This window comes from Phyllostomus discolor, chromosome 12, assembly GCF_004126475.2.
Source record: "Phyllostomus discolor isolate MPI-MPIP mPhyDis1 chromosome 12, mPhyDis1.pri.v3, whole genome shotgun sequence".
In the NCBI taxonomy this organism is placed as follows: Eukaryota; Metazoa; Chordata; class Mammalia; order Chiroptera; family Phyllostomidae; genus Phyllostomus; species Phyllostomus discolor.
Window position 1 is genome coordinate 64,119,223 of NC_040914.2, and position 13,010 is coordinate 64,132,232.

Below are 13,010 nucleotides of genomic sequence, written 5' to 3' on the forward strand. Positions count from 1 at the left end.
GAGGGGATCAAATAGGGCCCTGGCTGGTGTGGCTCAGTGGACTGATTGAGCAGGGGCCTATGAACCAAAGGGTTGCTGGTTCCATTCCCACTCAGGGCACATGTCTGGGTTGCAGGCCAGGTCCCCAGTAGGGGGTGTGTGAGAGGCAACCACACAGGAATGTTTTTCTCCCTCTCTTTCTCCTTTCCTTCCCCTCTCTCTAAAAAATAAATAAAATCTAAAAAAAAAAAAAAAATCAAATAGGTAGTTACAGAATAGCCATAGGATGTAAAGTACAATATAGGAAATGGAGTAGCCAAAGAACTTATATGCATGACCCATGAACATGAAAAAAGGTGTGAGGACTGCCTCAGGGAGTGGGGGGTGCGGGGTGGGAGTGGGCAAAGGGGGAAAAATTAGAACTGTAACAGCATAATCAATAAAATTTTTTTGAATTCCAAAAAATAAATTCAGTCAACAGACCCATATTCAAAAAGTCTTGCTCATCATCTGAAGATAAGCTAATAGATGTACTATTATGTGCTTTAGGTTAAAATAAAATGTTTAAGGTATGCTTTGCACCCTTCCCCCTATTTTAACTTTTTGATTATTAACCTATTTCAACCATACTGAAGAATTTCAACTGTACACAATCCATATAGCTCCTGTATACAATCAGTATAGGTTTCATTGCCATTCCCACACTGCCTACCACAGTGCTTTGTACAAAGCTGTTGCTCATTGTTAATCACCAGGAAATTTAATTAAAAATCACTTTTTAAAAATTCCACTAACTTAGTATGTTTTAAAGAAAAGAAAAAGGAGAGTAATTTGCCAGTCTTTTGTTAACTTAAGTGTTGATAATTTTCAATGTTCAGAAAATAGATTCCTATTCTAAAAAACTAATTAAAGAAAATGACACTAAACCACAGAATTAATTAAGGACATATCCTAATAATTACCAATATATGAATTAAATCTTTAGTTCCAAGGTTAGACTAATACAAAAGATCAATTTAATTACCATTTCAGGATTTGAATCTGTGTTTCCAAAGCTAACATAAACTTCACAGCTTACATGATTAGGAATTTTAATTTTAGGAATAACCTAAAAATAAGTAAAATATTATGGTCAACTGTTACTACTTTATAAACAAACATCTCTACAGGGTAGGGCAAAAGTAGGTTTACAGTTGTTGATATGGGAAATAATACAATAATAAATAATACAAGAATAAACTGTTTTGCATACTCCATTGTAAACCTACTTTTGCCTCACCTTGTATACATAAAACAAGCGCACAAATATATGCAAAGATGAATATATACACATCTCACATAATAATATTGTCCAATTACCTAGTTAATTTAAAATTTCTTTTTGATTCAGAGGCTATTCTAAGATCACTTTGTACCTCAGTATCTTTTTTTTTTAAGATTTTATTTATTTATTTTTAGAGAGGGAAGGGAGGGAGGGAGGGAGGGAGGGAGGGAGGGAGGGAGGGAGAGAGAGAGAGAGAGAGAGGGAGAGAGAGACATCAATGTGTAGTTGCTGGGGGTTATGGCCTGCAACCCAGGCATGTACCCTGGCTGGGAATCGAACCTGGGACACTTTGGTTCCCAGCCCGCGCTCAATCCACTGAGCTACACCAGCCAGGGCCGTACCTCAGTATCTTTACCATCATTCATTCACTCCACAGACAAATGAGTGCTAATCTACCAAATACTGTGCAAAGTCACCTCACAGGAGGCATTTAAATGACCTTAGCACTTCAAGGAGCTCAAAATCTAATGGAGTAGCATAAAAACAACTATAAGACACATACACAACTTTAACATAAATGCTATACAAGGATTATGAACTAGTGACTACAGAACTAGTTCTCAGTATTCTATCTTCTTTATATACTTTACTATTTTTATTAGTGAAATGCCATTATGTTTCACATTAGTCAACAGCCCCATGTGCCCTTCTCGGTTCTTTCCAATCCCTCCCTTTACCCCAATCCTTAACATTGGAACAACAAACTCATCTAGGCCCTCTTTTAATCACTTAGTTCCAGGAGCCTTTTAAAACTGGCTAATCTCTCCATTCTGAGTAAGGGAAAGTGTAAAACACATTCCTCATATTTGACAACTTACTGCCCCAAATACTGAAGCTGCCCAACTAGTGGAAGCTCTATTTAAAGTAGTTAAAATAGCAAAAAAGAACCTGAAGGCCTAAGGGACCAGATTTAAAGTCCGTACCTTCAAAACTACCAAGTAGGTAAGGGGGCAACAGAGTCAATGGTGGCTAGAATTGTGTTTGGTAGTTTACAGGAAAACTTTTGTATTTGCAATGTATTATTTTATTGATCATGAAATCTTTCCCTCCCTCCCTCCCTTCCTCCCTCCCTTCCTTTCTTATCCTCTCCCAGAGGACATATTTATTGATTTTAGAGAGAGAGGAAGTAGGGGAGAGGGAGAGAAACAAGGATGTGAGAGAACCATCAATGGATTGCCTTCTTGCACTCTCCCTGGCTGGGGACGGAACCTACAAGCCAGGCATGTGCCCTGACCCAGAACCAAACCCAAAACCTAAAGGGATGCCCAACCTGCGGCCTCTGGGCCACACACATGCAGCTCAGGATGGCTATGAATGTAGCCCAACACAACATCATAAATTTAATTAAAACACTGAGATTTTTTTGTGACTATCTGTCACAATATATTTAATGTGTGGCCCAAGCGACTTCTTCCAGTGTGACCCAGAGACACCAAAAGGTTGGACACCCCAGGATGATGCTCCAACTGAGCCACACCAGCCACGGCTGAACTCCTCTTTCTTATAAAGTAAGTGATATGAACAGTTTTAGGTATAACCACTGGAACTGCAGCTATGAAGTAGTGACAATGAGAGTAGGAACATGTATCCTGTATGGTCGGGGCACATGCGAGAGTGATGTTTCTCTCTCACTGATGTTTCTCTCACTCTTTTTCTCCCTCCCTTCTCCTCTCTAAATATAAATAAAATCTTTTTTAAAAAAAGAAAGTAGGAACAAGCTAAAAAGCATTTCCAAGGTAATAGAGACTGATCCTTAAAACCACTGCATGTACTATATTTTCACACTGTAAAGCAGGGGTGTCAAATTTTTTCACCAGGGGTCGCATCAGCCTCATGGTTGCCTTCAAAGGGCTGAATGTAATTTCAGGACTGTATAAATGTAACTAACTAAATGTGAGCTCCTTGTTCTTAAGTACAAGGAGCTCAACACTGCCATCTGGTAGAAACAAGGTGCAGGGCCAGATAAAACAAGATGGAGGGCCGGATTCAGCCCACAGACCTTGTGTTTGCACCTGTGCTCTGAACTGTAATCAAATCTTTATTAATCACACTAATCAAGATAGAAAATTGTTTAAAGTGAAAACACACACACAAAACCAGTAGCATCATGTGTAACTTGCAAGCAAAATACAGGCTTCATAATTCAGAGACCATCAAGATTTTATGGAAAGCGCTATAAATCTGAAATGTATAGCCATTATGAAAGTATTAACTTGTTTCTCAATAAAGTTATGATTAAAAAACTACAGAAAATTAATTAAGTATAGTTTTTACCAAGAGTTTTTCTTAAGGCATGTTTTTACAAAGTTGAAACCATGGACTCTGAGCACCACTGAATCCTTCTACCACTTAATATTGTGTAAAGACTGTTACAATCTTTATAAACTATCTTAATGGCTGCCTAATATTCCACTGAGTAATAATTTTTAAATTAACTACCCAACCTTTTGAAATTTGCCGTAAATAATGCTGAAATTATTATTCATGTGCTTACTACTTTCCTTGTTCTAGAAGTTATTTCATTAGACTACACTCTGTGTCCTAGTTTTATTTTTAAATCAGAATAGGCTGCATGTAACTGGGACTGACTTTAAAGGAATGAGAGCTTAAATTAAGTAGACTAGAGTTAGGAATTCTGGAGTTCTGATCATTTAGAAGCCAAAGACACAGGAAAAGAGAAAAAAATGAAAGCCAGTAATTTGGACAAACCAGTAACACTACTTTAAAAATGTGAGGACTTAAACGGGGTGCCTTTAAAATGTAATACTAACATCTGCCCTGGCTGGTGTGGCTCAGTGGATTGAGTGCCAGCCTGCGAGAGGCAACCACACATTGTTGTTTCTCTCCCCCCTTCTCCTTTCCTTCTCCTCTCTAAAAGTAAAATATTTTAAAAAATAAAATTTTCACAATATAAACTTAAAAAATAATGAATGCATAAGCGTAACAGGAAAATTACAATCCTCATGAAGAGTTACGACCAGCTCTTCATTTTAATTTTACTAGGAAAGAGTCCAAGTGCCTCTCTTGTGCCTTTCCTATTACCTATTAAACAGACGCTCTTGCGTCTTTCCCCCAACCCTGGGAAAGTTTATGCTGGTGGAGTTCGAGGACCTCATCTCCAGCACCCCGGGAGAGGAACGCTCAGTACACAGAGAGGGGCAAGGACAGGACCATAAGCTCCTCACATGGTCTCTCATCAGACAGGCAGGGGTCTGCGAAAAGGGGCTGAGGCCACTGTTTCCTTCAGCCCAAGGAGCCCCACCTCCGGGCCGCCCAGGAACCAGTCCAGAAGGCCGCCGGACGCGGAGGCGAACAGACCCTTGCGGACACTGGAGACACAACCTTCCCGAAGTCTTTCTGGGCCAGACTAAATGGGTAGCGGTTTCGATTTTCGGAGCCCAAAGTGCACCCGAGCCCTTTCACCAACCGGGGCAGTGGCCGAGGCGTTTCCGCCCCAGGGAAGAGACACCTCGGGACCAGGAACACAACAGGAAAGTTTGACAGCTTCAGTAACTTGGACCACTGACCTCCAAACTGCTTGCGACCGTGTCACACCCCCGGCCTTCGGCGGCCTCCAGCGCCTCGGCCCCTGCGGCCTGACTCCCCACAACCAGGATCCTTCCCTTTCTCTTCACCTGCCATGTCAGGATGGTTTGAACCCCGGGCTAGAGACTACTATATTTGAGCCGCAGTGCGAAGATGGTAGGAAAGACCCTTGACGCTGAGGATGCCACACTCACCTGGCCAAATCCAGGCGTGAAAACAGCAGAAACTGACTTCTGAATCAAGGCTAAGCATCCAAAATGGCGGCCCCCTCGGCCTCTGCACAGCAAACGCGGGCGGAGGGATCTGCAGGCCGAGCTAACCACGCTCTCCTTTCCAGGGATTGGCTGAGCGTCTGCCTCTCCCGGGACTCACGCTCCGAGAGCCTCGGGTCTCCCTCTCCTTCTCCCTCCTCCCTTTGGAACCTGCGCGGTCGGGGACTACTTTCCTCGGCTGAGTCTCCGGTGGTGAGTCACAGTTGCGTGACTCACCTGCTAGGGGCGTGCGCTGGGCGTGTGCACTGGGCGCAGAGAGGCTGCCGACGGAGTTCTCTGCCAGTCTTGTTCCAGCGAGTTCCCCTCCCTGGTAAAACCGGTTCCAGTATTGCATTTCACACACCCGTAGTTGTTCCCTAAGACTTGCTCTCTTCTCTCGCTTGACTCCACATTCCCCGGGGGCTTTACCTCTGAGTCTTGGGTTCTTTCTTCGGGTGGAAAGGTTGAGCAGGTTTCGGCCGGTCTCTGACAACCGCTGTTTATTCGACCCTTCACCTTCCTCCTGGAAGTCACCCACCATGTCTTCATCTGCATTGATCATTTAATTCAGTATTTTGTCTCTTTAGCACCACATTCTCTGGGAATTTACCTTATCTCTGCATTCAGAAGAGAGTTTTCCATTTAGTTTTTTGTGTTTTTTTTTTTTTACTTGAAAACGGTTCTCCCTGTTTAGCATTGGAAGGGGTTTCCTGGACTCTTGGTTTCTGGAAGGAGGGAATTCTGGCCCCTCCTGTAAAGGCTGCGACTACCGAGACCAAAATAGTGGTTCGCTAAATTGCTGTCTGATCATGTGACAGTGATTGACCTATACGATAGCATGAGGTTTACATGAATTTAGAAATACTGTGCCTTTATAATACTAAAAGTATTTCTAAATAACCCAGGTTCCAGAACCTGAAAATTTCACGGTGTTTGGTTCCCGTTAAATGTGTGTATATGTGTGTGGTTCTGGGGGGTTGCCGTGAATGCGTGCATATATAAATTAAGTTCTGTAGAAAGATAAATGACATTTAAAGAAATAAAAGCGAAGGCGAACTGCTAGAATTTAAAGAGGTGTAGAGACACAGCAACCAAATATAAGGGATATAGATCTTGTTTAGATACGATTCAAACTAACTAAAAGACATTTTTAAGACAATTGGGAAAATTACATTATGGACCAGATATTACATAACAGCAACCAACCAAAGAATTGTTATTTTGTTAAGCATGAAAAGAGTATTGAGATTTTATAAGAAAACGTCCTTTAAGAATTTTTTCATGCATATTGTGCAGGGGTAAATTTGTGGCAAAAATCTTGATAATTGTTGAATTGGATGAGAGTTAGTAATGTAGTATTTTCCCTACCTTTAGCTATGTTTTCAAGTGTTCATAGTCAATCAAAAGGTGGAAACAACCCAACTGTCCATCGAGAATGAACAGATAAACAACATATGGTGTATACATACAATGAAATATATTCAGCCTTAAAAAGGAAATTCTGACACATGCTGTGATATGGATGAACCTGGAAGACATTATGGTAAGTGAAATAAACCAGTCACGAAAAGACATATACTGGCCCTGGCCAGGGAGCTCAGTTGGTTAGAGCATCACACCCATATGCCAAGGTTGCAGATTTCATTCCCAGTCAGGGCACATACAAGAGTCAACCAATGAATGCATGAATGGGTGGAACAACAATTCATATTCATATTCTCTCTCTCTCTCTCTCCCCCTTTCCACTCCCTTCCCCCCTCTATAAAATCAATTTTAAAAATTTAAAAGACATATACTGTATGATTCCACTTATATAAGGTACCTAGAGAGGTCAAATTCAGATAGAAAGTAGAATGGTAATTGACAGGAGATAGGGGTAGGGAAGAGTGGGAAGCCATTAATGGGTACAGAATTTTCAGAAGATGAAAAAGTCCTGGAAATGGATGATGGTGATGGTTGCACAACAATGTGAATGTACTTATATTTTATCACAATGAAAAATGTACATAGTAGAATTTTTAAAATTACATCCAGTCCTGGCTGGTGTGGCTCAGTGGATTGACTGCCAGCCTGTGAATCAAGGGATTGCAGGTTCGATTCCCAGCTGGGGTACATGCCTGGGTTGCGGGCCAGGTCCCAATTTGGGGGTGTGCGAGAGGCAGCCAATTTATGTTTCTGTAACACATGGATGTTTCTCTCCTTCTCTTTCTTCCTTCCCTTCCCTCTCTCTAAAAATAAATAAATTAAAAAATAAAAATTAAGTCCATGTTATGGGATATTAATTAAATAGTATACATACTAATCATTTAACTGTAAAATGTGGAATCTTCTATAAGAAAAGTGACTCTAGATTAAAAGAAACTGAAGAGATAACCAAATGAAATACATGAAACTCAATTGGATCCTGGTTAGAAAAAAAAGATGTTTGGAAGAACAACATGGAAATTTGAATATGCACTCAATATTAGATATTATGAAATTATTATTAACTTTCCTAGGTGTACTAGCGGTAATGGAGTTGAGATGCATACTGAACTATGTAGAGGTGAAGGGTCATGGTATCCAACTTACTTCCAAATACTTAAGAAAATAACCTGTAGGAAATTATGCTAAGTGAATTAAGGCAGTCAGTGAAAGAAAAATACTACATGATCTCACTTACATGTGGAATCTAATGAACACAATAAATTAATGAACAAAATAGTAACAGAAGCTTAAATACATAAAACAGACTAAAAGCTTCCAGAAAGAGGGCTTGGGGACAGGATGAAAGATGGTGAAGGGATTAACCAAAGAACATTTATGTGCAATCCATGGTCACAGAGAACAATATGGGGGTGGACTTGGGGATGGGAGAGAGTGGAGTTGGATGAGGGTGGAGAAAGAGAGAAACAAAAGCAGGAACAACTATAATAATGTAAACAATAAAAATTTAAAAAATACATTTTAAAAGCTAAAAAGAGTGTGTGTGTATGTGCGTGTACTAGACTATTACATATCTACATGGGAAATGGTAGTTTTCTCCCAGAAACCACTGGTCTAAGCCAGTGTCCAAGCAATAAGTATATTCTGATTCTAGTCTTCATTTAATTTAAAAGGAGAATAAAGGGGACTGAATTCAATATCTTTATTATGTTTTTTAAGAGTACAAAGAGTTTATCCTCTTTACTAATTTGAAAATATATATGAAGAGTATAATAAAATGAAAGACCTATGTAACACTTTCTATGCCATTATTAATTTTTTAATATATTATTCCAAATTTACATATTGCTCCATTGATGAGCATTTAGGTTATTTCCAATATTTTGCCTTTATGAACAATGCAGCAATGACTGGATATTTGCCTGCATAGATGGTACTTATTGGGTAAATTCCCAGAAGCAGAAGAACTGGGGCAAAGGATAGGTATATTTTTAATGTGAACAGATAGTGCCAAATCACCCTTGAAAGGGGAAGTATCAATTTACAACACCACCAGTGTATGAGAGTTCCCATTTCCCCATGCCCTCAGTAACACAGTGTGTTTAGATAACTTTTGAAATCCTTGTCATTATTGCAACTTGGTTTTAAACAATGAAAGTAAAGACAAATGAAAAGTGTTGTTGAGTCCATATCTTGCTAAAAATGACATGGTTCATTTAGAAAAATTTCTTTCTGCTCAGCAATGTCTTGGGAGTCAGCGATCATCACCTGTATCCTGCCCTTTGTAATTATTTGTCCTGTAATACATTAATGTGAATTGTACCACAACCAGCCACTTATTCAAAAAAGTATCTTTGTCCCTACCTAAAGAGACCAATTTTATTCAGATACTGAACATAATCAAAAAACCAAACCGACTCACCGTGTTTCGCTTGAAAATCTTGTTTTGCTGTTAGAATAAAAAGTAACACATAATATTTGTTTGGTTAACTAACCATTAACACTTTTTTGTGCAAATGATCATAACTAGTGTCTAAAACTAAAACCTGCTTGAACCCAGAAGAAGGAGTCCATAACAGGCCTGCAGGCCAACATCAGTCAGGTTTCTTTTGTACAGCCCCTCCAACTAAGAATGTTTTTCACATTATTAAAGGTTTGTAAAAGAAAAGCGGTGGGATATGTGGCAAAACCCTACATTGTCCACAAAGTCTGAAATATTTACTATCTGGCACTTTGCAGAAAAACTTTGCTGACTCCTGCGGTAGAAGAAAGTACTACACATTGTGTAAGAGAGGAGGGAAAGATGATGGACAGAGAGTAATTTGCCCTAAGAACTGCCCTTAGGTCTTCCTAAGACCTAAGAAAAATTCAAGAGCATTTTTAGAGTATCTATGGAATGATTCTTCAGAGAACTTATTATTAATTAGGGGTATATACAAATATTAACTATCTCTGGCATTTTACAGTTTACAGGGTACTTAACAAGCACATTACCTTAATTTGAGACTCACATATTACTATGATGCAGCTATCGATACAGAAATGATTTTTAGTTATTACAGGAGGAAAGTGGAGTTTGGAGCTACAAAGTGACTAAGCTAAGGTCAGTAGTTTAAAAACCAGGATCAAATCTTGTACCCAGATCTTGAGACAACTGACATATATCTTCCATATATCCATACTTCCATAATAATTTACCTACTAGTTTTCCCTTCAATTCGTGTACATTGAATTTATCAATAAATGAGAAATGCGTTAAACCGGAGTTACTATTCTGATTTGGGCTCACTTATAATAGAGACTACTAAAGAGCCCTGGCCAGATTGCTCCTTTGGTCAGAGCATCATCCTGATATACTAAGGTTGTGGGTTCAATCAACCAGTGAATGCATACATGAGTGGAACAACAAGTTGGTCTCTCTCTCCACCTTCCTCTCTCTAAAATTCACTAAATAAAAATTTTTTAAAAAAGAATTCTCAACTCAGCTGTTTTCATGACATTTATCATCATTGTAATCATCTTAGAAAACTTTAGTTTTTCTTTAATGAGTTCAAAGGAATGAAAACTTATAACTCTAGATTTTAAATATAAACTCAAAAATTTAAACCATCTCCTTAAAATATGATGTTCTTATCAAGACTGTATGACAAGCCCTAGCTGGTGTAGCTCAGTAGATTGAGCTCGGGCCTGCGAAGCAAAGGGTCATCAGTTCAATTCCCAGTCAGGGCACATGCCTGGGTTGCGGTCCAGGTCCCCATTTGGGGGCACATGAGGGGCAACCACACATTGATGTTTCTCTCCCTCTCTTTCTCCCTCCCTTCCCCTCTCTCTAAAAATAAATAAATAAAATATTTTTTAAAAAGACTGACGCCCTGGCTGGCGTAGCTCAGTGGATTGAGCGCGGGCTGTGAACCAGAGTGTCATAGGTTCAATTCCCAGCCAGGGTACATGCCTGGGTTGCAGGCCATAACCCCCAGCAACTGCACATTGATGTTTCTCTCTCTCTTTATCTCCCTCCCTTCCCTCTCTAAAAATAAATAAATAAATAAATAAATAAAATCTTAAAAAAAAAAGACTGACAAAAATTATTTAAAAACCTGTGTCACCTAATTAAAGGCAGCTGCTTCTATCCCAAAAGAAACAAAAATAAACAACAAAAAAGACTGTATTATATTGGCATAAGGACAGACATATACATAAGTGGAACAGAACTGAAGGTCCAGAAATAAACCCCATACATTTATGGTCAATTGATTTTTCAAGAAGGATTACAAGACAGTTTGATTGTGGGGCAGGGTAGAATGTTCAACAAATAGTGTTGATAAAACCATATCCACAAGCAAGATAAAGATACACCTTGCTGCCTCACACTTATACAAAAATAAAAATGGATGAAAGACTTAGGAGCCAAAACTATAAAGCTCTTAGAAGAAAACATAGGTGTAAATCTTCATGACTATTTTTAGAAATGACACCTAAATCACAAGCAACAAAAGGGAAAATATATAAATTGGATTTCATATTTTTAAAAACTTTAGTGTTTGCACCGAAAGTGAAAAGGCCCTGGCTGGTGTGGCTCAGTGAATTGAGTGCCATTGTGTGAACAAAAACATCGCTGGTTCTATTCCCAGCCAGGGCACAGGCCTGAATTATGGGATGCATCCCCATTTAGGGGTGTGCAAGAGGCAACCAATCGATGTTTCTCTCACACATGGATGTTTCTTTCCCTCACCTTCTCCCTCCCTTCTCCTTTCTGTAAAAGTAAAGAAAAAGAAAGTGAAAACGCAGCCTACAGAATGGAAGAAAATTTCTGCAAACATATCCTATAAGAGTTTAGTGTCCCAAATATTAAAAACCCTACACAACAACAATAAAAAGACAACCCCATTTTTAAATGGGCATAGAATTTGTATAGATATTCCCCAAATGGTCAATAAAAACCTCATGAGAAGATGTTCAACATACTTAGTTATCAGGGAGTTGTAAATCAAAACGAAGTGAGATATCACTTCGCACCCACTGTGACCCTATAATGAAAAAGACAGACAATAACAAGTGTAGTCAAGGATGTGGAGACATTGGACCCCTCATATATTGGTGGTGGGTATATAAAATGATGCAGGCACATTGGGAAACAGTTTGACAATTCCTTAAGAAGTTAAACATAAAGTTACCATATAGTCAAAAAATTCCATTCCTGTCTGGCCAAGATGGAGGCATAGGTAGATACATTTTGCTTCCTCGCACAACCAAAAAAGGACAACAAATTTAAAAACAAAAAATAACCAGAATTGCCAGAAAATTGAACTGTATGAAAGTCCAACAACCAAGGAGTTAAAGAAGAAACATTCATCCAGACTGTAGGAGGGGTGTAGACAGGCAGCAGGGGCAGAGAGGACATGTGACAAGGCCACAGGTGGAGGACCAGGCGGTCCCACATTTGCTTGTGGGTAACCAGGAAAAATAACTGGGGAGCAAGACAGACTGCACAACCCAGAGTTCCAGCTCAAGGAAATAAAGCCTTAAAACTTCTGACTGTAAAAACCTATGGGGGTTGCATCAGTGGGAGAAACTCCCAGACTCACAGGAGAGTTCATTGGAGAGACCCACAGGGTCCTAAAATGTTCACAAACCCAATCACCCAGGAATCAGCACCAGAATGGCCCACTTTGCTTGTGGGTAATAGGGGAAGTGACTGAAAACCTGGTCGAGAGCCAAACAAATGTCAATGTTCCCTCTCTGACCCCTCCCCCCATGCACAGTGCCACAATGTAGTGATGTGGGTTGCCCCACCCTGGCAAAAATCTAAGGCTCCACCTCTTCCTATGTAAGAAGCATGCTGAGACAAAAAAAATGTAGCTCAAATGAAAGAACAGATCAAAGCTCCAAAAATAAAACTAAGTGATGAAGAGATAGCCAACCTATCAGGTGCAAAGTTCAAACCATTGGTAATCAGGATACTCACAGAAATGGCTGAGTATGGTTGCAAAATAGAGGATAAAGTAAAGGCTATGCAGAGTGAAATAAAGGAAAATGTACAGGGAACCAACAGTGAAGAGAAGGAACCCAAGACTCAAACAACGATTTGGACCAGAAGGAAGAAATAAACCTTCAACCAGAACAGAATGAAGAAACAAGAATTCAAACAAATGAAGAGAGGCTTAGGAACCTCAAGAAAAACTTTAAATGTTCCAACATTTGAATCATAGGGGTGCCAAAAGGAGAAGAGGAAGAGCAAGAAATTGAAAATTTATTTGGAAAAATAATAAAGGAGAACTTCCCTAATCTGGCAAAGGAAATAGATTTCCAGGAAGCCCAGGAAACTCAGAGTCCCAAGTTGGACCCAAGGAAGCACACACCAAATTACATCGTAATTACATTACCCAAGGTTAAAGATAAGGAAAGAATCTTAAAAACGCAGTAGAAAAGGAGACAGTTACCTACAAAGGAGTTCCCATAAGATTATCAGCTGACTTCTCAAAAGA

General features: G+C 39.6%; 2 protein-coding genes across 6 annotated transcripts in view; one reads left to right on the forward strand and one right to left on the reverse strand.

Moving 5' to 3' along the window:
• IST1 (IST1 factor associated with ESCRT-III) overlaps positions 1–5,236 on the reverse strand; it is a 28,325-nt gene extending 23,089 nt beyond the window's left edge. For 2 of the 3 annotated variants that reach the window (XM_028501697.2, XM_028501695.2), the window contains exon 1: positions 5,044–5,181. The gene's annotated coding sequence lies outside the window, so the exon portion shown is untranslated. Of the gene's footprint in view, positions 1–5,043 lie in introns of all 3 variants that reach the window. The other variant, XM_028501698.2, reaches the window with a different exon arrangement.
• A 1,388-nt stretch (positions 5,237–6,624) lies between these two features.
• The window catches only part of ZNF821 (zinc finger protein 821), a 28,645-nt gene continuing 22,259 nt past the window's right edge, over positions 6,625–13,010 (forward strand). Inside the window, exon 1 of one of the 3 annotated variants that reach the window (XM_036012135.1) lies at positions 6,625–6,643. The gene's annotated coding sequence lies outside the window, so the exon portion shown is untranslated. The remainder of the gene's footprint in view (positions 6,644–13,010) is intronic. The other 2 variants (XM_036012130.1, XM_036012133.1) reach the window with 2 other exon arrangements.